Consider the following 25,558-nt stretch of genomic DNA (forward strand, 5'->3'; position numbering starts at 1 on the left):
AAATCTTTTAAACAATATTTATTTACTTGGCTGTGCCAGGCCTTGGTTATAACACTTCGGTCTCATTGCAGCATGCAGAATCTTTAGTTGCGGCAGATGGGGTCTAGTTCCCTGACCAGGGATTGAACCCAAGTCTGCTGCATTGGTAACACAGAGTCTTAGCCACTGAACCACCAGGGAAGCCCCCCATAGTTAGCATTTAGTAAATACTTTAAAGGAGTGAAGCATAGTTAGCATTTAGTAAATATTTTGAATGACTAAAGAATGAAATAATGGCTTCTGTTCTTATTGAAATCTATTAATGCATCAAAGAACTATAGAAATAAACTTTCCAATTAACCCTAAGAAATGCTATAGATACAAACATATATTCACTTTACAGGGCTCACCAAAAATCTGGGAGGACACAACGGCTGAATAAATAAACAAGCCACTGTAGTGGCAATAGAACCGGTCTCCTGATTTGTGCATGAGCGCTGGTCCTAAAACTGTAGGCATATACATCCATTCACCAAGCATTTATTGAGTGCCCACTATTTATCTGGCACTGTGTCAGATGGTATATGTATTACTGATCACTCATGACTGCACTTTTCTTCAATGTTCTTAGGAAGTTTTCACAAGCAATACTAAGCCAGTGTATTTTCACACATCTAGAAAATTAGACATGTTTTTCTTACATTTAAGAAATTAAAAGAAAATTAAGCAAATGACACTAGAATTAGAAAGAATGAACAATTCATTAGGCAAAACGAATGTTAAGTAGAAATTGGGAATCTCTTTCCTATTTTAATATGCACTTGAGCTTAATTGGCTAAGTTTTGAATATGGGGTGATGAACTGAGTTGTTAATACAAATCGCACACCTCTTATATACTTAATAAAATCCAAGAGTCTGGGATGCATTTGTGTTGCAGACAATTTATCTGCAGGAGTCAGTGAGTTGGGTAATAGAAAGGGATAATAGGAAATCAGTGGCTGAGAAACCAATAAAGTAAATTAATGCGTGCCTTACTTTATTAATTTATAACAATAATGTAATGGATAAATCAATGAGGGGTGCTTTGAGAAAAATGGATAGAGGGAAGAGTTCCTCCTTTTTTGCAATTTGTTGAAATCATTTCCTCTGCAGAGGCAAAGAAATGCCTTGCTCTTGACACCACTTGGGGAAGCCCGCAGTGAAGCACAGTCTGTGGTGTTTTGTTCTGCCCTTGGGTCTTAGGTTTTCTGAGAGCTCCCTTTGACGTCCAAATGCTTGTATCTACACCTCTTTTCCTGAAGGCTTTTTCTTTATTTTTTTAATTTTAAAAATACTCTATGTGTGTATGTGTGTGTTTGGCTGTGCTGAGTCTTAGTTGCAGCACACAGGATCTTATCTTTGTTATATCGTGTGGAATCTTTAGTTACGGCATGTGAACTGTTGGCTGTAGCGTGTGAGACCTAGCTCGCTGAACAATGATGGAAGCCAGGTCCCCTGCATTGGGAGCGTGGAGTCTCAGCCAGTGGAGCACCATCCAGGGAAGTCCCTCTAGACTTTTTTCTAAATTTTCTGCCTTAGGAGGCTGTCAGCACTTGGAAAATAACTTATTCCCTGTTCCTCAGCAGCCCTTGGCCAATGATAACTAGCAGTCGGTGTATCAATACCCCAGCTCCTGTGTTTCCTTGGGTGAAGTAACTCCTAGGTATTATTTTACACAGCATCGGAATTTGCACAAAGAATCAAGCTCCATTTCTCTACAAGAAAGCCTTGCTTGCTGGGCTGCCTTCTCTTCACTGTGTCACTTTCCCACTTCTTAGTAAAGCTTCCTGCATCCCCCAGATAAATGCTTGCACTTGAATCTGTACTTAGGGTTGGTTTCTAGGAAAACCCAGACTAAGGCCAAGAAACAGGTGAAAGAGGAGAGTGAAAAAGCTGGCTTAAAACTCAACATTCAAAAAACTAAGATCATGGCCTCAGGTCTGATCATTTCATGAGAAATAGATGGGGAAACAATGGAAACAGTGACAAACTTTATTTTCTTGGGTTCCAAAATCATTTCAGATGGTGGTTGCAGTGATGAAATTAAAAGGCGCTTGCTCCTTGGAAGAAAAGCTATGACCAACCTAGACAGCATATTAAGAAGCAGAGACATTACTTTGCTGACAAAGGTCCAACTAGTCCAAGCTATAGTTTTTCCAGTAGTCATGTATGGATGTGAGAGTTGGACCACAAAGAAAGTTGAGCGCCATAGAATTAATGCTTCTGAATTGTGGTGTTGGAGAAGAGTCTTCAGAGTTCCTTGGACTGCAAGGAGATCAAACCAGTCCATCCTAAAGGAAATCACTCCTGAATATTCATTGTAAGGGCTGATGTTGAAACTGAAGCTCCAATACTTTGTCCACCTGATGTGAATAACTGACTCACTGGAAAAGACCCTGATGCTGGGAAAGATTGACGGCAGGAGGAGAAAGGGACAACAGAGGATGATATGGTTGGATGGCATCACCGACTCTATGGACATGAGTTTGAGTAAGCTCTAGGAGTTGGTAATGGACAGGGAAGTCTGGGGTGCTGCAGTCCATGGGTTCATGAAGAGTCAGACAAGACTGAGCAACTGAACTGAACTGAACTGAGTGAAAGTGAAGTCGCTCAGTCGTGTCCAACTCTTTGCGACCCCATGGACTGTAGCCTACCAGGCTCCTCCATCCGTGGGATTCTCCAGGCAAGAATACTGGAGTGGGTTTCCATTTCCTTCTCCAGGAGATCTTCCCAACCCAGGGATCAAACCCGGGTTTCCCGCATTGCAGGCAGACGCTTTACCATCTGAGCCACCAGGGAAGCTCTGAAGGCTGGCACAAAGAATATGTGTCTGTTACTCTCTGTTGATCCTGGGCAGGGCATGGTTGTTTCAGTTCCTATTCAGAAATACTGGTTATATAATCACATTAGGCAGCAGCTCAGGTTTCCAAATTTTGAGGAGGTGGTTTGGGTAGGACTCACAGAGGGGCATTCTGCACAGATGGGGGTCTTTAAAAGCCATTTAGACTCCTTGTTGTCCCCTCTTCCCCTTAGTTGTGTCTGGCAGCCTTCTCAACGACATGCTTGGGGAAGACTGATCAGTGCTAACCAGACTGAGCTCTGTTCATTTTCCATTGCCCGTCTTCCCAGGAGACAGTAAACATTTGTCTCACTGACATTAAGAGCTAGCATTTTTCTCCTTTTACTACTTTTGTTGCTGGCATAATTAGCAGTTTGCTCAAGCTACATCATGCTTCCTGGAGCTGCTCTATCTCTGTTTCCTTCAGGGAGAGAATGTCCCCTTTCAAAAATGTGTGTGTGTGTGTGTGTGTGTGTGTCTCCATGGAGTCATCAGTAAGAATTTTCCCCTCAGTCGTCATTTTCCATCTGAGCTACTATGGGTGGTACCCTCTCTCCTTCCTGCTTCTTTTCTTCAGCTGCAAGGGTCTATTTTCTAATTAGCAGACGGAGTGGTCGGTTAAGGTAGAAGTGCATTCATGATATTTCTTAGGAAATCCTTCCAAGGATTTTCTCATACATTTCCTGTACACTCCGGACTCTTCCCGCATATGCCAAGGTCTCACCCCTCATGCCCATCAGATCTTTGCTCAAATGTCTTCTTCTTAGAGAGTCCTCATCTGACCACCCCATTTGAACTTGAATCTGATATCAGATGGCCTTAGCCTGTAGCGGCTTGAAGCAGGCTTTCAATTCCCAGCCAGAGATTAAGGTTGGGTCGTGGCAGTGAGGGCTGAATCCTAGCCGCTAGACTAGTGGTCAGTGACAAGGACCTGGCTTTTCAGCTTTGTGGAAGAGAATTCCCACAAAGAAGGAGAGCAGTGAAACAAAGTGTTTATTAGGAGGGAAAGAATCCAGGACTTGTGGATAGACACAAGAGTGGGCTCAGAGAGAGTCACACCCTCATGGCGATTTGAATCACTTTTGTAAGACATTTTTTCTGGGTTTCCTTTGGCCAATCATTTTGGTTTGTCTGGTTCAGAGTTCATATTTGGTATATTTCAGGATCCTCCCACGTGTGTGCATGCGTCTCTCAGCCAAGATTGATTCCAGCAAAGCGAGCTTTGGGTAGCTTTGACATCACTCCCTTTTTTGATCGCCAAGGAGCTTTCTAGTTGGAAAGGTTTCCCGACTTCAAGAATGAGATGTGGTCGCTTATCTCTTATCTGGGTAGGGCCCAGCCTCCTCTCTTGATTGTCCTGCTATTATTTTGTAATTTCTTCCATAAGGAATGAACTTTGGTTGCTTACCCTGGGGGGCCTGTCTACCTCCTGTCTCAAATCTCCCCTGAGAGTCATAGACCCCAGGAAAGCTTTATTGGGAAGATGAAGGTCTGTCTTCTGAAGCTTCTTCAGGCTGGCAAGGGACTTGTAGACCTTACCTAGTTGAGGTCATGGAGCTCTTGCCCTGTCTCATTAAGGGGTCCTAAGGCTAATTCTTACAGATTGGCATTTATGTCCCTTCCAGGGATGCCTTTTCCCCACACTGAAGGATCCACTCCCTGTAGAATATGGCTGGGAATAGGGCCTTGCTCTTCAACTGGTCTGTCTTAGTCACATCCTCAGCACTCCCCATCTCGTTCCTCTCCTGTGTTATTTTTATATTGTTTATCACTGTGCAATTTCCTGCATCTTTTGTTTAGTGTTTGTTGACTTTTTTGCTTCACTAGAACAGCACTTTGCTCCTTTAGCAAAGTGCATTTGAGATTCCTTCATGTTGTATATTAGCAGTTGGTTCCATTTTACTGTTGAGGAGTGTTCCCTTATGTGGAAATACTCAAGTTTACTTATCCTTTCACCAGTTGAAGGACCCTCCTGAATTGTTTCCAATTTTTGATGATTATGCATAAAGCTGCTATAAATATTTTTGTGCAGATTTTTAGGACAATATAGGTTTCATTTACCTTGGGCAGATACCTAGGAGTGGAATTGGTGGGTCATATGGTAAGCCTGTTTTTAACTTTATAGGAAACTGTCAACCTGTTTTCCAAAGTGGTGTACCATCTTGTACTCTCAGCAGTGATGCTTAAGGGTTCCATTTGTCCTAGTCTTTCTCAGCACTTGGTATTGTGGGTTTAAAAGCATGGGAAGTGTTTTAGCAAAGTACCTGAGATCCATCATTTATAATCAAATTTCCAAGTGATGCCAGAGAACAGGTCTTGTTTTTGTTTTGCAATAAGATCTGTTTTTTCAATTCCATTGCTCCCCTGAGCTCCTATTTCAACTTGATTGTTTTTATTTTCCTGTATTTGAACCAGGTGCCCCAACAGGACTCTAAGGACCCTCGCGGGAAAGATTTTTAAAATTTCATTTTATTTATTTTTGAAACATCAGAAACATTTTGTATTGGGGTATAGCCAATTAACAATGCTGTGATAGTTTCAAGTGAACAGTGAAGGGACTCAACCAGAAGAGGGAGAGACTGGGTTGTTGTTCACTTCAGTCCCCTGAGCACCTAGTGCTGTACTGAGGTTAACAAATACTTGCTTTTTTCTAGTTCTGAAAATGATGAACGATGGGGGCTGACAATGGTGTAAGGACAATACTGTGGGTCCAGGCAGCCGGAGGTGGGGTTCTAGTCAGTTAACCTCCCCTGGCTTCAGTCTCCTCATCTGCATAATTCATGTTTGTGCTAAAGTCTCTAATTTCTCTATTTGCACCATTCTGTGTTTTGATTATCATAGCAACAATAGGGTAATTGGACAAATGACATAATTGTCCTAAATGGGCATGGCTTCTGTTGGGATTAAGTGTCAGTCTTTGAAAACAACAAATAGGGATAAAGCTGTTAGCTTGCGATTCATTCTGATTTCCATGAAAACTGTTCATGGGTTGTTTTCCCGTCCCTAGCACCCTGTCCCTCCCCTGTAACACTTCCTTTCCCTCTATGCTTTCCAGCATTCAAAGGGACTCTCAAGTTCCACCTCATAGAGTCCTTCATGGTTTGTAACTTTTAAATTTGTTTTCCACTTGCTTTGTATCTTTCCCCTGCTGTCTACCAGCTTCATGAGAGACAAACTATGCAAATTGCTTTTGTCATTATATCAGTGCAATAAATGTCTGTTCAGTAAATTAATGATGTTAATGAATATGCTCCGGAAAAAAAAGTTTTCATTTCTCTGCAAATAAGTGCTGGGAACACTGTATCGTTTCCTTTTCCTACTTGGAATGTCATTGTCCTGCGTACAAGACCTGTTGGATTTTGTCTCTCCAGGATTAACCAAATTTATTTCATCATGGGCCTCCCCCACCTTTTAAAACTTTGGTTGGATCATCTGTTTATTCAATAATTATACCCGCATTAGTAAAACAATAGCTAATCAGTGTTAGACAACCTCCATGCACCCGGGCTATTCCAAACACTTTGTAACTATCCTTTAGAACGATCCTAGTTTTACTGTCTTTATTTCAGAACTATGGAGGAGAAAACAGAGACTTGGAGAGATACAGTAACTTTCTAAGTCACAGGGTTCCTTGAGAAATCAGTCATCAGATCTCTCAGCATGCGAAATGCTGGTCTAATGGAATTGAAGGGCTCTGGGTCTGAGACAGACCTGTTTTGAATCTAGAATGGAGTGGATTATGGAACGATCGCTACTTTTTAAATGTGAGTCTGAGCCTCATTTCCTTTTACTCATAAATGGTGATGGTCATACTCACTTGAAAGGATAGTTGTAGAAATAAAATTTAAAAAATGTATGTAAAGAACTTAACATTGAACAGGGCTGGTGATAAATGTTTGAGACATTGTGGTTACTATCAACAGAGAGGTTTGCACAATACAGTATTTGTTGAACATAAATTGCATTCTCTGTCCCTCTGCCTTTTCATCCTTGGCCTTTGGGACTTCATTTACCTGGAACTTCTAAGAGCAGTATGTTAGCTAGGTGAGGCTAAATGCTGTAACAAGCAGCCATGGAATATCGTGAAGGCTTGTCTCATTCACAGGAGGTCCACAGAGGATTTCCTTGGATTCCTTGGATTTCCTTGGAAGGACTCAAGTCCTTCACAACATCCTCTGCCTTTGACACAGAGAAGGAGCAAGCAGACCATCTCAGGAAGGTTTGCAAAATATCGTAAAGGCAATGCTTTGTAAATTGCCTAGTTCTTAAAACATTTACCCTGCATGAAAGTTCAGGAACCAGTGCACTTTCTGGTTATTTTTAGGCAATTAAAAGTCCAGTAGTCAAAAGGTCCAGTCTTTGTAATCAGCAAAATAGTGAACATGATTTGAAGTTAATCTTTTTTCTCATCTAAAACTCAAGCCAGGAACTGGTGATCAGTTTAGCAGGAGAAACTGGAGGTGGTCATTAAAGCTTCACTGTTTATCATCTCGCCTCCTCATTCTGTAGACCTTTTTTAAAAATAAATTTTTATTATGTTCAGTATATAGATTGATGCATTTTTCAGAAAGTAAAACACTCAGGTAATACATAAACATCCACATAATACATAAAAAATGTAAAACATAAAAACTTGTGTGCTTGCAAATTCATCAGTTAATATTCATTGTGAAATGTCTTATTTCACCTTCACTGCTTTTCTCTTAACTTTAGACATTTCCCTCTCCTGTCTTCTTCTTGGAGGCGAAGTTGGATGCAGTTCTGATTTTTGTTCCTCTGTAGGTAATGTTTTCCTTCTGGGCTTTTTTGAGGATTTTTTTTCTGTATCATTGTTTTCTGTGGTTGAGGGTAGTATTCCTAGCTGTAGATTTTTGACATTTATCCTCCTTGGTGTTCTCTGCTTTATATAGCAGGGTGCTATATACACTGTCTGGCATTAATATGGGGGAAATTCTTAATCTTTACTGTTACAAATATTTCTTCTTCGCGTTTCTCCCTTTCTTTTCCTCCAGGTCGTCCCATTACACATATATCACACATTTTGTAGTTGTCCACGGTCCCTGGAATTTCGTTCTGTTTTTTCAGTTCTTTGTCCCCTTTGCTTTTCAGTTTTTGAAGTTTCTATTGAAATACCCTCTAGCTCAGTCAGTCTTTCCTCAGCCGCGTCCAATTTACCAATGAGCCTGTCAAAGACATTCTTTATTTCTCTTACAAAGGTTTTTTTTTCTTTGGTTCTTCCTTAGAATTTCCATCTCTCTGTTAGCCTTGCACATCTGTTCTTGTCTCCTGTCTACTTTATCCTTTGGAGACCTTAGCATATTAATCATAGTTGCTTAAAACTCCCTGTCTGATATTTCCAGCATCCTTGTTATGTCTGGTTCTTAGTCTGCTCTGTGTCTTTAGACTGTGTGTTTTTCCTTTTTGTATGTCTTACGATTTTTTTCTTGTTAGCTGGCCATGATGTGCTAGGTGAGAGGAACTGCTGTGAGCAGACGTTAGTGATGTAGGGTGAGGTGTGGGAGAATGTAAGTAAGTTCTCTGAGCTCAAGGACTGTGTCCCTCACCAGGAAGGACTAACTAAGGCTGTAGGTTCAAATTTCAAACCATAAAAGGAGAAAAATTTGACTCTTCCTTTTCACTTATGCTCTTCAGTTCCAGCTGATTATGTTTATCATATATTTTTTATTCTTTTGTTTGCCCCCCCCCCTTTTTTTTTTGGTGGTGGCGGGCGGGGGAGAGAAACTCTTTTCTCCACTGTAGCTCTGAATATTTTGGTTACCAATGTAACCAACGGGCTTCCCTGGTGGCTCAGTAGTAAAGAATCTGCCTGCAATGCAGAGGCTGCAGAAGATGCAGGTTCAATCCCTGGGTCAGGAACATCCCTTGGAGGAGGGTATGAGAACCCTCTCCAGTATTCTTGCCCGGAGAATCCCATGGATAGAGGAGCCTGGTGGGCTACAGTCTCAAAGAGTCATACATGACTGAAGCAACTTAGCTCACAATATATCTCTCTTGAATTGGAGATAACTATGGGTGTCCTTTGGAAGGAATGATGCTAAAGCTGAAACTCCAGTATTTTGACCACCTCATGCAAAGAGTTGACTCATTGGAAAAGACTCTGAGGCTGGGAGGGATTGGGGGCAGGAGGAGAAGGGGACAACAGAGGATGAGATGGCTGGATGGCATCACTGACTCAATGGACGTGAGTCTGAGTGAACTCCGGGAGTTGGTGATGGACAGGGAGGCCTGGCGTGCTGCGATTCATGGGGTCGCAAGGAGTCGGACGCGACTGAGCGACTGAACTGAACTGAACTGATAGAGCATGATTAAAACGTTCAGAGGATCTCCTGTAACTTGGATGAGATGGTAGTTATTTATTTTCTAACTTGATGGAAAATGTATACATTTACACTGTCACAAAACAACTTATTTCCTAATTTTTGTCCTCGATACCGTGTACTTTTGACAGCTCTTTCCTATTGCTGACGGATGTTTTTTCCCCTTTTAAAGTAACAGAGGCACACATTTCTGTCTGTTTTCACCTTTGCTCTGCTTGTGGTAGAATTTCTCTATCATACAAAATGTAGTTACCTGTCAATTAGTGTTTACCGAGCCCTTACCAATCTCTGCATGCTCATCACTACAGTTAAGTCTGACGACTGGAAAATGAGTACAAGAAAAATGAAGAGATAACATCTGAAGTTGTTGGAATTAAGTTAACATGGGCAAAAGCACTGAAAACAAGTGAGATCTTGCTATTCTTGTTACTGTTATTATCTGATGCATTCATTTCTTAGGGCTCCTGTGACACATTTATCACAAACTTGGTGACTTTCAAAGAGCAGAAATATCCCCTCTTAGTTCTGGAAGCCAGACGTCCAAAATAGAAGCGTCAGTGGGGCTGGTTCTCCGGGAAGCTCTGGGTGAGAACCTGTCCCCGTCTGTCTCTCCTGGCTTCCGGGGCAACGTATGACCCTCAGCTTGTCCTTCCTCCAGCCGCTGCCTCTGTTTTCACAATGCCGTCTTCTCTCTCTCTCCTTTTCTCTTAGCGTCTTCTTCACCAATAAGGACACTTGCATTGGATTTAGGGCCTGTTCAGGTCAACCAGGATGTTCTCATCTCAAGATCTTTTAACTGTATTTCCTCCCTACAGACCCATTCTTTTTCAACTAAGATGCATTGAAAGTCCTGAGTAGATATGTCTTTTGGGGAGCCGTCATTCAACGTGTTACATTTGGCCATTTGGCACGTGTTATTTTTCCTTGAAATTTCTTTTTTTTTTTTTTTCCAAGGTTCCTAGAAATCCCCCTCAAGGACAAGAAACATTTTATATCTCGTATGTTCCCTAGAGCCCAGCTGAAGACTCTACCCTGTCAAGTCCTTTTTTTTTTTCCCTCCAAGATTTTTTTGATGTTCAGTTCAGTTCAGTTGCTCAGTCGTGTCTAACTCTTTGTGACCCCATGAATCGCAGCACGCCAGGCCTCCCTGTCCATCACCAACTCCCGGAGTTCACTCAGACTCACGTCCATCGAGTCAGTGATGCCATCCAGCCATCTCATCCTCTGTCATCCCCTTCTCCTCCTGCCCCCAATCCCTCCCAGCATCAGAGTCCTTTCCAATGAGTCAACTCTTCGCATGAGGTGGCCAAAGGACTGGAGTTTCAGCTTTAGCATCATTCCTTCCAAAGAAATCCCAGGGCTGATCTGGACCAGTTTAAAAGCCTTTATGGCATTTGTTACAGGATTGCTTCTGTTTTTTGGCTTTTTGGCCCTGTGAGGCATGTGGGATCTTAGGTCCCAGAGATCAAACCCTCACCGCTTGCACTGGGAAGCAAAGTGTTAACCACCAGGCTACCAGAGAAGTCCCTGAAAAGCTCTTTTAATGTACAAGGTGTGTATGTATCTTATGAGGTATGAAAGGAATGGCTGACAGAGGGAAAAAGCCATGTGACAATATCTTTGTAGCCTGCTGATGACCTGACAAACAGGAAAATGTGTGACGTGAGAGTGGTGCATTCTGTGTCATGCTAAGCTAAGTGTACACAGAGAATCACCTGACTCCAGTCTAGGGGGACTTGGAAAGGCTTTCTGGGGAAGGAGACATAGCAAGTGAAATCCAAAGACCTTCACTCAGACTCTTTTCCACTCACGTTCACTCAATGGACGTGAGTTTGAGTGAACTCCTGGAGTTGGTGATGGACAGGGAGGCCTGGCATGCTGTAATTCTTGGGGTTGCAGAGTCAGACATGACTGAGCAACTGAACTGAACTGACTGAACTGAGGCTGGAGACAAGGCTGGTCAGTTTCAGGTTGTTGGAGGAATCCAGGTAAAGAAAGCTGAGCGCCGAAGAATTGATGCTTTTGAACTGTGGTGTTGGAGAAGACTCTTGAGAGTCCCTTGGACTGCAAGGAGATCCAACCAGTCCATCCTAAAGGAGATCAGTCCTAAGTGTTCTTTGGAAAAAATGATGCTAAAGCTGAAACTCCAATACTTTGGCCACCTCATGCGAAGAGCTGACTCATTGGAAAAGACTCTGAGGCTGGGAGGGATTGCAGGCAGGAGGAAAAGGGGACGACAGAGGATGAGATGGCTGGATGGCATCACTGACTCAATGGATGTGAGTCTGAGTGAACTCCTGGAGTTGGTGATGGACAGCGTCAGGTATGATCTAGACAGAGGGTGGAAGCCTTGTGTTTCAGAGTTATTAAAATGAACAGTGGTTCATCATTGTGGCTGATTGGAGTGAAGCCATATGGAAAAGGGAGGACTCAGGATGATTTTTGTTTTTATCTTAACATTTTTATTGTAATATCGTTCATTTACAATGTTGTATTAATTTCTGCTGTACAGCAAAGTGAATCAGTTATACATATAATATATCCACTCTCTTTTAGAGTCTTTTCCCATATAGACCATTACAGAGTATTGAGTAGAATTTCCTGTGCCATGCACTAGGTCCTTGTTAGTTACCTATTTTATGTATAAAAATGAGTTTTAAATGTTTGGTTTGTCTCTAGTGGACAAGCAATGGTATTGTTTATGGCCACTGAAGACAGAGAAGGAGGAATATGAAACTTTCTGCCCATCTCCCTCCTCTGTACAAAGGAGGAAGCGATCCCTGCTCTCCCCATCTCACAGCATTCCTAAGACCAAAAAAAGTATTTGAAATGCTTTAAAAATTGTAAAGCAATTTCCAAAATGGCTCTTTATGATTGGTTTACATTTTATCAAAAATTATAAAGAATATAACTATATGAAGGCAAATAAGATACATTTTTTAAATAGAAGGAATATTTTGAAAAGAAATGTGTATTATAATCTAGGCCCTGCTTTCCCTCTCTCTGCTTTTCTATCCTGCATCCTGATGTCATCATGCCATGTACCCCCCCAAAAAATCTAAAGTCATTCTCTAAAGCCTGTTGTTTCTCAGTGACTTGCAACTTCACCACATGATTGCCCCACCTCTGCCTGGGCACAGGTATACTGTCCTGACCTTCATGTGGACACACACAAGGAGTGAACTCAGTAACTCTTGGTTAAAGTCTGGGTGGCATGTCCATCTTCTCATCTGTGAACTGGGTATAATTTTATCTATGTCACAGACTGAGGGCCTAATGAAATTAAACACACACGGCATATGTGTGAATTGTTACTTATTATACCTGGCAAAAAGTAAGAACGCAGTAACTATGACTTTATTATTATTATTTTATAACACATACTCTGCAAACAGATCTCCTTGTATTTGGAAATCTTTACTTCCTGCTCAGCAACCTTACAAATTCCTAGAGGCTCCTATGGACTCTGACCTCTGCATTCACACTTACCTGTGTCAACAGACCACCTGGTTTCCACTATCCCACCCCACTCACGTCTTCCTGAACTTCCATAGCGTTTAGCGTCTGCTTCTATTGAACTGTTCCCTCCATGTTCACACTGTCTTTTTAAATAGAGCCTAAATCTCATAAGTGGATGTATCTAATAGGGTGCCCAGAAGATATAAGAAAAAGGATGATTTGATAACCGACAAGTCCTTTCTTAGCATCTCTTCTTTGGGAGTCTTGTTCAAATTCTTACTTCCCAGTCCTCTTTCTGTCCATCAGAATTAATCTTCAAGTTCTAAAGGAAGAAAGAAAGTGAAAAAAATGAGGAATATGTAACTTTAAAACCTTGGTCTCAAAACAGAGAATGTTAGTTTTAGAACATTTTGATCTTCTTGAATGTATTTTCTTTCCTTTTCTAACAACTCAAAAATTGCAATAATAATTGCACTGTTCCCCTAAATGCCCTGCAGCTGCTGCTGCTAAGTCACTTCAGTCGTGTCCGACTCTGTGCCACCCCATAGATGCCCTAGTTAGAACCAAAGCCAAGACGATTTTATCCCACTATTAGGCGAGGGCTGCAGGAAGAGCCTATACGATGTGCCTGCTTTCTTGTAAGAGTGCAGATGTCTCACAGAGTGAAGCTGAGCCTCAGGCTGCAGAAGCCTTGGCCAGACTGCACTAGAAGCTTCCGCAAAGCGCCTGGAGCAACACAGAGCAGTTGCACTGAGGGGCTGCTTCAGATGGAAGTGTGTTTTTGTGGCGACTCCTTAATTTCATTTTATAATTCTATTCATGGAATCTGAAGGTTGTATAACTTGGGGAAAAGACTCCGGCATCCTTTTGAATACACACTCTGGTGCTTTTAATGAGGGCAAATTTACTTCACCTCTTCAAGTTCAGTTTTCTTCTTTGTGAAATGGCAATGAAAATATTTCCACCGAAAGAGAACACGTTACATCTCTCCTTGTAGGTATTTGGAGAGCAGTAATAATAGGACAGCAATCTGTCTCCTGACTCTGTGCCACTGGAAGCTACACGTAAATGTGTTGGCAACTTTTCCAACTTTTTACCAAAGTATAATTCAAAAAAATTAAAACATGACTATCATGTCAAAGATTTATTTAACTCGTTAATGAGGGAACCAGCAGGATGTTAAAGCTGATTCAAAGAGAATTTGAAAATCTCATTATATATAGGCCCAGAAAGAATTACTGCTAGAATAAGGTTGCTAAATTTAGATATAAAATCTGTCTACTTCCTACAGGGCAATAAAACTGGTAAAATGGTAAAAATACAAATAATAAAAATGGCCCTTTTGGCAATACCATTTCCAGTGTTCAGATATTGTTTGCGTTTGTATCAGAGAAAATCTAAGTTAATGTTTAACTTCAAAAATTACAATTCCTAATCAAGAGAAATCATTAATCAAACATAGTTACCAAGAGAAATCATTAATCAAACAGTTACCTTCTCCTAGAAAATTTAATGATCCTGGGGACAGATAATACTCCTCTGACACTGAAAGGACATGTGGTCATGATTTTATCTTATTCTCAAGGTTTGAATGTATATCTTCATATTACCTATTTGTTTTCAATAGTTCCTATCATTCCCATTCTGGGTTGGTACCTTCAGTTATTTTTATTTTTTCACTTTTCTTTGTTCCTCTAAGCCCACCTGTTTGGCTCTTTTCCCACTAGTCATTTATTGACCAGTTATATCTTCACTCTTTTCCAATTTTATTTTCTCCCTGAGCCATCATTTGAGCCTGCCTTTGTCCTTATGCTAGAAGCTGACTTAAACGTAATTGGCTGTGCACAATTGGCTTCCTTTTAGTATTAGCTGTGGTAAGATTTGCTATTTCCTTCCCCAGATCTCTGTGAGATAGAAAGAAAACAAGTTTCAGACAGCATTCTTCCATACATCTAAAATCTAAGGCAAGCAAGCCCAAAGTTCCATAAAGTCAAGTCAGTAAAATCCTGGTTGTCTGTTCTTTTGTCCACTCCCAAATCACCCTGAATGAAAATTTCACTTAAGGCAAAAATTCTATGGCATACATTTTTTTCCACCATTTTTCTTTTTAGGATTAAATGATCAAGAATCTTCTAAACCAGTATCCTGGGACCAAATAAAGAGGGTAGAAGGTATGCTGGATTTTTAAAAACTCTCTGCTCATGTAAGAATAAGGATATATCTGCCATATTCTTGCCCACCCTTGTATCTGAAGACCATGATTTTCATCAAGGAAAGCTCATGTCTAATGCCCATTATGCTGATTAACAAGACATTGAGTTCACCAATGACAATCCATTTGTATTATTCATTGTGCTCATTAGCACACTTGTTGGTTGATTGGTGATCAAGCCAGTGAACCCTTGTGCATGCCATCTCTGGTATGTATGGTCTTCTAAATAAATGTCAACTGTATCAGACTTTATTTTGGGGGGCTCCAAAATCACTGCAGATGGTGACTGCAGCCATGAAATTAAAAGATGCTTACTCCTTGGAAGGAAAGTTATGACCAACCTAGATAGTATATTGAAAAGCAGAGACATTACTTTGCCAACAAAGATTTGTCTAGTCAAGGCTATGGTTTTTCCAGTGGTCATGTATGGATGTGAGAGTTGGACTGTGAAGAAAGCTGAGTGCCGAAGAATTGATGCTTTTGAACTGTGGTGTTGGAGAAGACTCTTGAGAGTCCCTTGGACTGCAAGGAGATCCAACCAGTCCATTCTGAAGGAGATCAACCCTGGGTGTTCTTTGGAAGGAATGATGCTAAAGCTGAAACTCCAGTACTTTGGCCACCTCATGTGAAGAGTTGACTCATTGGAAAAGACTCTGATGTTGGGAGGGATTGGGGGCAGGAGGAGCAGGGGATGCCAGAGGGTGAGATGGCTGAATGGTATCACCGACTCGATGGACATGAGTTTGAGTGAGCTCTGGGGGATGGTGGTGGACAGGGAGGCCTGGCATGCTGCAATTCATCGGGTCGCAAAGAGTCAGACACGACTGAGCAACTGAACTGAACTAAACTGAACTGACCTCTGGAGGGCTTCTCTTGTGTCTCAAATGGTAAAGAATTTGCCTGCAACGCAGGAAACCTGTATTCAATCCCTAGGTCATGAAGATCCCCTGGAGAAAGAATTGGCAACCCACTCCAGTATTCTCGCCTGGAGAATTCCATGGTCAGAGTTGCCTGGCAGGCTGAAGGTCCGTGGGATCGCAAAGACTGGCACAGGACTGAGCGGCCAGCTTTCACTCTCAACTACTTCCGGAGGGTCCTCGCAGGCAGGAACCATCTTCCCCGAGAGTGTCACATTCATTTTTGTTACACAGCTAGGCTGGAAGGAGTTTGGGATGTAAATGTATGTCTTCACAATCTGGGTGACTTGTTTCTAAATGGAGATATCGCTCCCTCCACTCTCTGTGGAAGGAGGAGGGGGTGTGTGACTGGGCCCACAGTGGAGAAAGCTTCCTATCTCTAGACTCTGGAAGCTGGGGTGGTGGCAACACTTCCTTGAGGACCCCGGTCCCATTTACCCTGGATGTCAGGAATTGAGCAAGGGAGATTTGTGAGTCTAAATGTCTTCCTGGAGGGTTGGGGTACCCCTATGGTAAGACCTCACTGAACAACCATTGCCAAGCCTAGTGGCTATTGGGAAAAGATGAAGAAGCAAAGCATCCTGACCTATTGTAAAGAAAGAATACCTTTTTTATATTGCTCATTGCTTATGGGCACTAGTGTCTGTCAGAGCTTCCGGGAAAAACAAAGACCAACAGCAACTCTGGTTTAAATTCAACTGCAATTGTTTCAGGTTTTATATTATGATAAAATCTTGGCCTCCTTAGAAGGAGGTTAAATCCTTAGTTGATTCAAAGTGGATTTCACTTCTCCAAAGATGAGCAGAAGGAGACAAAAACATGACCCATATTTTTTTCTCCTCTGAGTCCACATGCTTGCTCTATTTTTTTCCCCTCTTTCCTCTATCTTAGGAAGTTTCCTCACAGCCAACAGAGCAGAGGCGTGCTCTTGCTGCTTGGGAGTAGAAAAATTCATGGCTTCCTTTGCCACAAAAGGCCCTGGATTATTTCTGGCAGAGAGAGCAGCCTGGAGTGATTCATTGGGTGGGGCGCTTGCTGTGCCCCAACCAGAGCTTTTACCCATTTATGACAATATAATTCCATTTGCTTTTAGAGATGCACTTTATGCCTCCTCTGTCAGACTAACTCAGAAATACGTCACCCAGACAAGCTGCTTCACCCCTCTTGCCGTCTACACTGCAGGTAGGACATAGAGGCAGAGGGGTGGCTTCCACTCTTCTTTGGATAAGGGATGGGGTTGCAATCGTTGCTGAAATCCCCAAAGTTGGAGGTTATGAAATTTTTGAATACAATGCCATGGTCTGTCTGCGTGAGGGGACTTACTTCCTAAAATTTAGAACACAGTTTAACTGATTGTTTCAATAAATGTTCTAGAGTTAGAATAATTTTTGCTGAGTGGTTGATCATGTACAGTATGGGCTTTGCTTACTAATCTTATCCCAGGTTTCATCTTACTTTATTCCACTTCTTTTTTCTATTTATGTTTATTTCCTAAGTTTTAACATTTTTCGTGTAATTCCTAGAGATTTTACACATATACAAATTACTTTAGTGCAAACATAACCCCCATAACCAAACATAACCCTCCTTCCACTCATAAATCATGATTTCCCACCCAGATTTGCTGATTCCATCACTTTGCCTTCCTTTCCAGAAAGAACCATTCTCATGAATGTGATGTTTTTATTCTCATGCATGCATGCTAAGTCGCTTCTGTCGTGTCTGACTCTGTGTGACCCTATGAACAATAGCCCACCAGGCTCCTCTGTCCATGGGATTCTTCAGGCAAGAATACTGGAGTGGGTTGCCATTTCCTTCTCCAATTCTCATGCATATTTTTATATTTGTAATACACTTATGTCTATAAATCATACATAGTTTTGGCAGGCATGTTTTAAAATTTTATAAATACTCATAGTTTTCTTTTGTCTGCTTTTGCCACAATCTATTTGTCCATTTTCTTAGGATGTTTCCAGTTTTTCACAGTCACAGACATTGTCTTATCCATTTTTCCACATAGAAAGATCCTTCAGAGGCTCAGACGACAATGGAATTGCTAAGTTTCTGGATATGAATATCTCCAACTTTCCTAGATATTGCTGAATTGTTCTCCAAGGAAAAATGCTGGTGTTCTTCACAGACTCTGGGTACTGAAACTTGTTGGTGAAACACACAGCAAATGCATTTTCCAGTCTGTGGCTTGACTTTTCCTTTTGTTCATGTGGCTTTTATCTCTTAGTTTTTTAAACTTTTTATTGGAGTATAGTTGATTCACAATGTTGTGTTAGTTTCGGTGTACAGCAATGTGAATCAGCTGCACATATACCTACGTCCACCCTTTTTTAGATTCTTTCCCAGTATAGGTTATTATACAATATTGAGTAGAGTTCTCTGTACTATGTAGTAGGTCCTGGCTGGTTATCTGTTTCATATATAGCAGTGTGTATATGTCAATCCCAATCTCCCAATTTATCCCTCCCCTGCCCCGTTCATGTGGATTTTTAAAGTAATTTTAATTTCAGTGTATTCAAAGGTATCGAATTTTCTTTTATATTTTTTACATTTTGTACCTTATTCTAAAAATGCTTTCCTTTCACATGGTTGTCAGGATGTCACCTTCTTCCTCATTCTCTGGTTCCTTTGTCTATGAGAGCAGGCTGCACATGTGGACCGGAGCACTGGCTTAGTCTCTGCTAATCTAGATACAAGATTTAGCACATTTTGATATTCTCAGAATGACTTAGTGAGCAAGGTAGATTTTATAGGAAGAATGAAGAAGGAGTTCATGTCTACTCCACATTAGATAAAGCAACCCCTCCTGTTAGCTGTTTCTGTTTTCTTCCTTGACCTTACCAGCACTTTCTCTACCAGAATTAATCTTGATTTTTTTCCTCCTTTTGGGGAACAAAAATAACTCTTTGCTTCATTAAGAACTCCATCCTATTTCACTATAAATCTTAGGTAATAGTTGGCTTATAAATTTATAAACAAATGTGTAAAAGTATCATCTCAGTAACAGTGGTTCTCTCAAGTACAGAAGTTCTCATAATAATTTATTCATTTATTTATTTAAATTATATTTAATAAGCACTAAGTGTCAAGCATTACCCAAGACAGTGAGTGAACCAATGTCCCAGATGGAAAAGATCAAAGAGGGCACTCTGGGAAGGCTTCTCTGAGGAGGTGACATTTAATGTAAGATGGGAAGAATAAGGAACTAGCCATTTCAAAATGGGGAAAACATCTATCAGGAGGTAAATGTCATGTGCAAAAGACAAATGCAAGGAAAAAGAGCTTGGCATGTAGGGGGAACTAAAAGGATGACAATCATCATTAAAGGAAATGTCAAAGGAGGGAAAATGATGTGCAATGTGGATGGAGAGCAATGTGGGTGAATCACTTTAGTGCCTTTGGGCTTTCACGAGGAGAGGCAAATTTGATTTGGTATGTGTGTGTGTGTGTTTAATTGCCTTGGCTGTAGACAGGTGGTAAACGATGCAGAAGAAGGAAACTGATCAGGAAGCTGTTGCTGGGGTTCAGGTGAGGTGCAGTGATGACCAAGGCTATTCTGTGAAGGAAGAGATGTAGAGAAATATACCTTAGAGGCAGTGATGACAGGATTTTGATAAATAAAAAGAGTACGAATCAAAGGTGATTTCTGGTGTTGCAACACGATGAGGCGTGGGACACAAACTGCCATGGTAAGGATCACCCCGGCGGGCTTCAGGTAGGACGAGAATGGTGGCAGACAGAGTTTTGCCTTTTGCACATCACTTTGGTGCCTATGGGGCATCCCCTGGTGACATGTAGTGTTCAGCTGGATCTAGAACTCAGAGAAGACATGAATTTGGGAATAACAGCTGGAAGACAATGTGTTTCACTTAATGGAGTGATAGATATATAGATAGGAAAGAGAAATCAAGGCAGATCTTGCTTTATATCCAGCCTGAACTTTATATTCCAGTGACTACCATCCATGGCCTTGAACTTCTGTGCCTGGATGGGGATTTTGGATGGACTATCTCAGGAAACCCAGGAAAAGGCCAAAAATGTCAACCTGGCATTTGGTCCCAGCAATGGCACCCCACTCCAATACTCTTGCCTGGAGAATCCCATGGATGGAGGAGCCTGGTAGGCTGCAGTCCAAGGGGTCGCAAAGAGTCGGACGACTGAGCAACTTACCTTTCACTTTTCACTTTCATGCATTGGAGAAGGAAATGGCAACCCATTCTTGCCTGGAGAATCCCAGGGACGGGGGAGCCGGGTGGGCTGCCGTCTATGGGGTCACACAGAGTCGTACACAACTGAAGCGACTTAGCAGCAGCAGCAGCACACATCTCATTGGAGAAGGCAATGGCACCCCACTCCAGTACTCTTGCCTGGAAAATCCCATGGATGGAGGAGCCTGGTGCGCTGCAGTCCATGGGGTCTCTAGGAGTTGGACACGACAGAGCGACTTCACTTTCACTTTTTACTTTCATGCATTGGAGAAAGAAATGGCAACCCACTCCAATGTTCTTGCCTGGAGAATCCCAGGGACGGGGGAGCCTGGTGGGCTTCTGTCTATGGGGTTGCACAGAGTCAGACATGACTGACGCGACTTAGCAGCAGCAGCAGCACACATCTCATTATTCCTCTAGGTGTCTGTTGGTTTTTAAAATTCTCAGTTAAGTGCTTGAAACTATCAATGAACTTCTAAATAAAGTTTCACTCTGTAAAGGAAAATTTGGATTATATCATTGAAGGTTTATTTAGAGACTTGTCTCATACTGTGTGTATGTCAATAGACAACAAAGCTGACCTACCTGTGTTTGAGCAACATTAACAGTTCTAAAACTTTTACTGAGTTTCTGTTGATATTCTTAAAATTAGATTTGTTGACTACTTCTATATAATTGACAAGGAATCTGGCACTTCAATGGATTGTGCTTACTTTTTCTTTTTGCAGTTAAAATGATGAATTGTTGAGCTTTTTTGACAGAGTCATCTGTATGACCATTGAAAGATTTATTTACAGCTTATACTTAATTTTTTTTGCTCAATGCTGAGTCCAGTTATATTTACTTCCAGCTGCAACTTGCAGACAGAATTCCAGATTCAGTCATCCTGTCTTATAGGTGACAAGTATACCTATTAGTCAAAAAATATTGGGTGCCTAATGTGAACCATGGAGAAGGAAATGACAACCCACTCCAGTATTCTTGTCTGGAGGATCCTGTGGGCAGAGGAGCCTAGCAGCTACAGTCCATGGGGTTGCAAGAGTCGGACATGACTTAGTGACTAAACCACCACCACTATGAACCAGATGCTGTGGTACCCACAAGAGTCACCAGAAAACAAGGTCATCATTCTTGAATCCCTGAAACTTACAGTCTAGAAAAGAAATAGGCTTGTAATTACGTACATTAGTGCAAACTAGAATGGAAAAATGGTTAGAATAGATTTTTTAAAAATATGCTGAGTCACTTTCAGGTAACAATATCTGCTTGACATGGGTTTATTGTTAAGAAAATGAACAAAAACTAGTAAAAACTAGCAACTAAACAAAAAATAGATCACTAGTAGAATAAAATAAGGAAAGGGAAAATAATCAAATGCCCTAGATTTCCCCAGGTGGTAGCAAGAAAAGAATTAAGATACTGTTGTGTGATATGTCATGTATCTGAGCCACAGCTCCAAGATTTAAGGAGCAATACTGGTGAGTAAATTATTCAGGGTAGAGTAATTGTTGAAAATGCAATATAACAACTTCAGTGTTTAATGCATTACGTGTTTCCTTCTTACTCATTACACATCAACATGGTTACTCCTCTGAGGTTCTTCCAGGCTCTTTCCATCTATGGATCCTTCTTCCTCCAGGTCCTCAGGGTCCTCTCCACGAAGGAGAAGAACGTTAGAAAATCGCAAATAACTTGTTATTGAGTCATCTTGGACGTGGCTGACTTGGTCAGAAGAGCTCTGAGACATGGCCTCCTTAACTGCAAGTGAGGCTGAGAGGTGTAGTCACCGTGCCCAGGGGGAAGGGACATTTGGCAGCTGTAGCATCGCAATCACAGGGAGTCTACAGAAGCCCTAAAGTTCCCATTCACCATTCTCAAATTGGAGAGAAGTGAAGCAAAGGACTTCTTCCTTTCTCTCTCTTTTGACTGGAGTAGTGGAAGAATTATGTAAGAAATGAACAAGCGAGGAGGACCCCCCCCGAGGGAGGAAAGGGTCCAGGCTCCCACAGGAATGCAGAGCTCCCGGATTGTCTGCCAAGGCCACAGGACACGCCACCACGACACCACCACCACAAACACTGTTTAAGCAGCCATCTGTCAAAATCCGGACACATTCAAGAGCCCATCTGAGGAGGGCCGCTCCAGCCTCAAGCAAGCCCCCTCTGTTCTTCTCTTTCAGCTACTCCACTTGAGCTCGCGAGGTCCATGCAAACAAAGGCAAAAACAAAATTAAAGAGAAACAACTGGCTAGGACTGGGAATACCCATTTTGTTGTTTAGAGAGAAACAAATAGGTCCTAGTGGAAAGGAACTGAATTCTGGACAAGCGTTTCATGATAACCATGAAATGAAAAAGAGAACTTGGCAGCTGTGAATACACCACAGAGGAGGAGAAAGCATAAAATGAAAAGGACAAAGAACCTAGTCTAGAAGAACACTGTAACTCAGGGAATAAAAGGAAATCCCATGCGTGTGCCTTATCCTATAGGAGACCATGCTAGGATTGAGACTTTAACTTAAAAAACATTCAAAGATGAGATCACAAGGTAACAGGGTGTGGTCACAAGGTCAAGTGATCCTGGGTGTTGACAATCTCATTGTCAGTCCTCAAGGCAGAGAGGAAGGCAGAAGAAGACAAAAGCGGGACTGTATAGATAGTAATCACCACGCTAGTCTGTGCAGGAGAAAGAATCGAGTGCTTCCTAAAACCTAAGGATGCAAATAAAGACAGGCTTCCAGTGGAGAGCAGAACGAGGCTTAGGAAGCCCCCAGGGCACTCACTGTTTCTCGCTTCTGCTGTTATGATTGCCGGGCTGTGAAAATTCTCATTCTCCAAAGAGTCTTCACAGATTCTTAGTCCACATGGAAGAATATGTTTAATGTTATGCTTCCACAGTACACAGACTCTCTAGCTGACTCTCAATCACAATTCCAAATTCCCGGAACAGTCTTGATAGACCCAGCTTTGTTGAATGCATCCCCTTGGTTCAGTTGGTTCAGAGAGGGATAGAATCATGCAGCAGCGCTAGCTCACGGTCCTGCGTGGAGCTGGATGCCAGCACTGGGCCAAGTACCCGCCATGGGGCATCTCACACCACCTTTGCATGGGAGACAGAGCACAGATGTTCTTACTTTAAGTGGGCGGGGACATCACAGCTCAGAGGTGCTAAGTTGCTTGCCCAGAGTGACACCGGTATCATGCTTCAGAACCAGATTTCAAATCCAGGCGGCCAGCTCCAAAATCTGCTCTCAACCTGCATGTCAAATTACTAGTACACACAGGAACCAGTTACCAAAGGACAGAGGATACTGGTCTGTGGATTGGACAGATTCCCTTAAAAAAAAAAAAAAAAGGAACGTAATTTTCCTAACATTTCTTTCGGATAAAGTCTTAGAAGTAGACTTACTGGGTAAGGGATAGGATGTACTACACAGTAGTTCTGAAAAGTTGCTCCCATGTACATCCCATGAGAAGTGTGTGGAAATGTTCCTCTCATCACATGAATACTAACGTTTTGTTTCATCTTTGCCAATTGAGTAGGGGTCTTTATTCTGACTGAAGATAGGGGGAATCTTCACAGAAGAGGTACACAAGAGCAAAGCAGACAGGTCAGAAGTCCATGGTCCTGTGGAAAAGGCAGGAAGGGTCCTCTCTGGATGGCTTAAAAACAGGATATAGAGGGCTGTATTGGGGAATGATTCCAGGGAACCATGAAAGTCATGGGGAAGTATTGTGATGTTATCATAAACATTTTAGAAAGGAGTGACATTATTCAGTAGAAATAAAGTAGTCTTAATAATCTCTGGGTGAGATATTATTTGTCAATGACAGATACTTACCTTACACACATATTTACATAGATACTTTCTTTTCTTCACCCCCTACTCCTCCTCTCCATGCAATCATTTTTAGACAAGTAACTGTTTTGTTTTTAAAATGCTAATGGGGTTCATATAGGATTGCTTGTATTCCAGTAAAAGAAGTTTACTAATGGCATGACAGGTGTGAGAGCTTTTCAGCCTTGAAATGCATCCGACTAGCGATATTTGCATTCTATGAGAAACTTATGCTAATGTAACTAACACACTCTGAGGAGAACTTTAAATTGCAAATTTTGAAAAGCTTGAAGTCAGTAAATAATATTTTGGGGAGAGGGGTGGCCATGCCACAGCAATATCAATTGGTGTTGTTCATTTGTTAAGTCCTGTCTGACTGTGACCCCCTGGACTGCAGTGCCCCAAGCTTCCCTGCCCTTCACTGTCTGCTGAAATTTGCTCAGATTCATGTCCATTGAGTCAGTGATGTCATGTAACCATCTCATCCTCTGCTGCCCCCTTCTCCTTCTGCCAGTGTCAGGGTCTTTTCCAGTGAGTTGGCTTTTCACATCAGGTGGCCAAAGTATTGGAGCTTCACTTTAGCATCAGTCCTTCCAATGAACATTCAGGATTGATTTCCTTTAGGGTTGACTGGTTGATTTCCTTGCTGTCCAAGGGACTCTCAAGAGTCTTCTCCAACAGCACAGTTCAAAGCACCCAATTCTTCATCGCTCAGCCTTCTTTATGGTCCAACTCTCAAATCCATACATGACAACTGGAAAAACCATAGCTTTGACTAGATAGATCTTTGTCGGCAAAATGATGTCTCTGCTTTTTAATATGCTATCTAGGGTTGTCATAGCTTTCCTTCTAAGGAGCAAGCACCTTAATTTCATGGCTGCAGTCACCATCTGCAATGATTTTGGAGCCCCCCAAAAATAAAGTCTGTCACTGTTTCCATTGTTTTCCATCTATTTGCCATGAAGTGATGGGACTGGATGCCATGATCTTTGTTTTTTGAATGTTGTGTTTTAAGCCAGCTTTTTCACTCTCCTCTTTCATTCTCACCAAGAGGCTCTTTAGTTCCTCTTCACTTTCTGCCATAAGTGTGGTATCCTCTGGATATCTGAGGTTATTGATACTTCTCCTAGAAATCTTGATTCCAGCTTGTGCTTCATCCAGCCTGGCATTTCTTATGATGTATTCTGCATATAAGTTAAATAAGCAGGATGGCAACATACAGCCTTGATGTACTCCTTTCCTGATTTTGAACCAGTCTCTTTCTATGTATGGTTCAAACTGTTTCTTCTTGGCCTGCATACAGATTTCTCAGGAGGCAGATAAGGTGGTCTGGTATTCCCATCTCTAAGAATTTTCCACAGTTTGTTGTGATCCACACAGTCAAAGGCTTTAGTGTAGTCAATGAAGCAGAAGTAGATGTTTTCTGGAATTCTTTTGCTTTTTCTATGATCCAGCAGATGTTGGCAATTTGATCTGTGGTTCCTCTGCCTTTTCTAAATCCAACTTGAACATCTGGAAATTCTTGGTTCATGTACTGTTAAAGGCTAGCTTGGAGGATTTTGAGCATTACTTTGCTAACATGTGAAATGAGTGCAATTGTGCAGTAGTTTTAACATTCTTTGGCATCGCCCCTCTTTGGGACTGGATTGAAAACTGACCTTTTCTAGTCCTGTGGCCACTGCTGAGTTTTCCAAGTTTGCTGGCACATTGACTGCAGC

The sequence above is a fragment of the Bos indicus genome, chromosome 22 (assembly GCF_029378745.1).
Source record: "Bos indicus isolate NIAB-ARS_2022 breed Sahiwal x Tharparkar chromosome 22, NIAB-ARS_B.indTharparkar_mat_pri_1.0, whole genome shotgun sequence".
Classification (NCBI taxonomy): Eukaryota; Metazoa; Chordata; class Mammalia; order Artiodactyla; family Bovidae; genus Bos; species Bos indicus.